The following is a 3,961-nucleotide window of genomic DNA, read 5'->3' on the forward strand; positions in this document are numbered from 1 at the left end:
TGAAACTTCAAACGTCTTATCAGGAGACCGGTTTGCTCGCTATTCAGTGTATCCGTTTGTTCGTCTTCCTCGAGAAACACAATTCTTCCATTGAATTTTCTCGTTTTTCTCGGAATAGTCAGGGAAATTCCGAGTTTTCAATTGACATTTTGAGATTTTTTTTTCGGATTTACAATGAAATTCGATTTATTAGCATCATTTATATTTATTTTTTAGTTGTTTCGGGGAGGGTTTCAGGTCAAGAACAGTTGAGAGTATAAATCAGGTGGATGCGTAGGCTGGGGCAAGACGATATCTTATGAATTTTTGGCAAGAGATGTGTTGAAGAGTGAGGAAAACCTCAAGTCCGTGCGGAACTCACGTATTTTTGGAGCTTCAGGACTAAAATAATTGTGCCATGAGTCACATGATTACGTGTTATTTTTATTGATATTTAAATGATTTTATTGCTGCTCATTGTTATTCTGGGGGTGGGTAATTGTTGACATTACGATGTGGTAATTGTTCGCGTGAGTTTCCGCGTTGTAGGGCGTTGAATTTCGATTAAATGATCGGTTGGGGTTATAAATACATTTGGGGATACAAGACGAATGGTATTGGTTGGACTAAAAATACAATGTTGGGAAGGGGAGGGGGGGGGGAGGTAGAGGTCGAGGACCCGTGTTTATCACCCAATTGCAGGGGATACCAGTTGGCTCTAGAGATTCTAGTCCTGGCAATTTAACTGGAGTCGCTCAAGGTCGCCGATTTGAATCCCGATGAATAGTTGCTGGGGGAATTGGTGGCGAATTGTCATTTACCAACTGATGACGCGAGGATCGTTAACCTCTGATCGTGTTTAGGCCAGGCGCCAAAGCCCACGGANAGGGGGGGGGGGGGGGGAGGTAGAGGTCGAGGACCCGTGTTTATCACCCAATTGCAGGGGATACCAGTTGGCTCTAGAGATTCTAGTCCTGGCAATTTAACTGGAGTCGCTCAAGGTCGCCGATTTGAATCCCGATGATTAGTTGCTGGGGGAATTGGTGGCGAATTGTCATTTACCAACTGATGACGCGAGGATCGTTAACCTCTGATCGTGTTTAGGCCAGGCGCCAAAGCCCACGGAATTGAAATCGGGTGACCCACAATCAGCATTCTTTCAACTTCTTTTTTAATCCAATCGCGATTAATCGGCTGGTTGTTCGCGTTTTTAAGCGTTAATGATTTGGGATTGGCTCGGGGACATTCGCCGATTTTTTACTTCATTTTGAAGGTTTTTTTTGGAGCGGAGACGTGTTTTATTCAAACCGCGGAATCTGCGCGGAAAATATCGCTCAACTGCCGCAGATTTGATCAAATACCTCTGAATTTGAGAATGTTTTTAATCTATAATAACTCGAGATCACTTGGGGGATATTTGTCAATTTTTTTAGATTTTAAAATTAGATGAACGATATTAATGATTAAAAAAGCTCTGGTTTTTTTCAAACAGTTCGGGGTTTTCATTAATATGTTGCAATATAATGCAAATTGCGAAATTTTCGTTCGATTTCCTCATTTTTCTCTTCAAAAAGTCCTCTGGAATGTTTTGGCTATTCACAATAGCAATGAAAATATTCATAAAAGGATCATTCTAGAATGAAATCAACTTGCGAACATGAAGTTCATCTCATTTTCTCCATTGTCAATAATTACCGATTTACAAACTGAAATTTCAGAACGTTTCTTTCAATTTTATTCATTTCTTTGATGTTACAAAAGCTTTCTTTGTTCCAAATCTTCAAACGCCTTTTCATCTTCCATCTTCTTCTTTTGAACAAGGTTATAAATATTCTTATAATGGTAAATAGAACTTGTTTTTTCATTTTCAATATATTTTTTCGGTCTTCAAAAGAAGACGTGACTCGTCTAAATCGTACGATTCAACCTACAGATATTAATGATTAAAGAAAGTTTGAGTCAAGATTTTTTTAACAATCCGAGTTTTTGCTGAGTATCTCTCAATCTAATACAAATAGCGAAATTGCCGTCCACCTCTCACTTTTCTCTTCTAAAAGTCCCCAGGAAACTTTCGCTCTCTCCAATAGCCATCGAGATATTCGTAAAAGGTTTACTTCAGAATAAAATCGGTTTGCCTCGTTGAATAGAAAAGAAAAAATTGCATGGAATGAAGCATTCTCAATTGTCCGAATTTTTTTTCTCATTTTCAAGATATTTTTTCGATCTTCAGAATGAGACGTGACGTGTCACATCTAAATCGTATCATTTAGTCTTGAGATTTTAATTATTAAAGAAACTTTGAGTTGAGATTTTTTAAACAATCTTAGTTTTTGTTGAATATTTCTCAATCTAATCCAAATAGCGAAATTTCCGTCCGAATCTCTCACTTTTTTCTTCAAAAAATCCCCCAAAAAGGTTCGCCATCTCCAATAATCCACGAGATATTTATTTATTTCTTGTATGTCACATATACTCTATTCGGTTTTTTACGTTCGTCTATTAAATTTTTTAACACAAAAAAGTAGAGCGATTCCCTCCTCCAAACACCCACGAGATACTCACAAAAGGCTTATTCTAGAATAAAATCAACGTGCACCGTTCAATAGAAAAGAAAGAATCACATAAAATGAAGCATTCTCTATTTTCAGTAACTCCCAATCGACAGATTTAAATTCCACAATTTCAGTAACGAAATGGTCAAACGGTTTAAGTCGATTTTGGCTATTGGCCAGTTTTCAATGAATATCTCTAAATCTAAAGGAGATAGCAAAACTTTTCTCATAACCTTTTTAGTAGCCCTCAATTCGCTCTACAAAAAAGGTGATTATAAAAATTTCGCTATTTCCCTTAAATTCGGAAATATTTCTGGAAAACTCAACTAAAGACTAAATTGACTTAAATCGTTTGACCACTTCGCTACTGATTTTATTTTCATTCTCAAGATATTTTTTCAATTTCCAAAATGAGACGAGAATCATTCCAGTCCTCCCATTTACTCTAAACATATTCATAATCAAAGAACATCTGAGATTGAATTTTCAGAACCATCTGAAGCGAACCGCATAAAATTGAAACTATTTCTCGCCCCCAAAACCACCTAAAAAGCTCTATTTCATCTAAACAATTTCGCCTGCTCCCGAGATATTAATGATTTCCGCAGTTCCATTTTACCTCGCCCTCCCCCAGCAATTATTACCAGTCTGCGATATTTGGAATATCTCCAATGCCACTGGCATTAGTCAGGCATTACCCCACTCACTCGCATTCTCCCCGACCGCCGGCATTTCCCGAATCCGCTTAAAACTTCATCAAGCTCTTTTTCAAATAATAAAACTCAAAATCACGTCTACCCGCTTTTCCGTTAAGTTGCGTCACCAAGGCCCGCATCTAAAACCGATCCCCGATGTCTCACACAAAAATATCTTCAGATCTCCTCCCTCTCCTTTTTTTTCCCCCCCCTATCATTTCGTTTAATCACCAGATTTCAAGACTTGCGTAAACAAACGACTCATCAGTTCCCTCATTGTTGAACATAGATTCCTCCTGTTTCCCGGCATTTATCCACAAAACATTGTAAAGATATCTTTTCATTCCACTCGACAACTCCACCCGTCTTTTAACATTCTTCTTATTGCAACGTCTGGGAGAGGAAAGGGCGTGTCCCAAGAGGTTTTTCGTTTCCGTTCCGACGATTTGGCACGACGTGTCATTTCTGCGAATTGAAATATTTAGTTTCTCCATTTTTTTTTTCTTCACTCGAGTGTTATATTTGTCATTGCATCACGTGGGGGGATTACCCCGTACATCGCTGAGTCGTGATTGATGTCTCATAGGTGCAAGAGACACGAGGAAGTTGAACTCCAGTAACCGATTGGCCTTATTTTACGTTCCTGGAGTTTTTGATGATGAAAAATTATTATACTGACACCATTTTTTTTGTTATTTATCGACTACAAGTCGTCTTCCCCCCCCCCCCCCCCCC

At 38.5% G+C, this 3,961-nt stretch overlaps 1 protein-coding gene across 3 annotated transcripts in view; it reads left to right on the top strand.

Annotated features, from left to right (window-relative positions):
• Positions 1 to 3,961, top strand: part of LOC107036279 (alpha-actinin, sarcomeric) — a 17,763-nt gene that overhangs the window by 2,923 nt on the left and 10,879 nt on the right. The gene's annotated exons all lie outside the window — the stretch shown is intronic.

This window comes from Diachasma alloeum, unplaced genomic scaffold (assembly GCF_001412515.2).
Source record: "Diachasma alloeum isolate Michigan unplaced genomic scaffold, Dall2.0 Dall_scaffold_00208, whole genome shotgun sequence".
Classification (NCBI taxonomy): Eukaryota; Metazoa; Arthropoda; class Insecta; order Hymenoptera; family Braconidae; genus Diachasma; species Diachasma alloeum.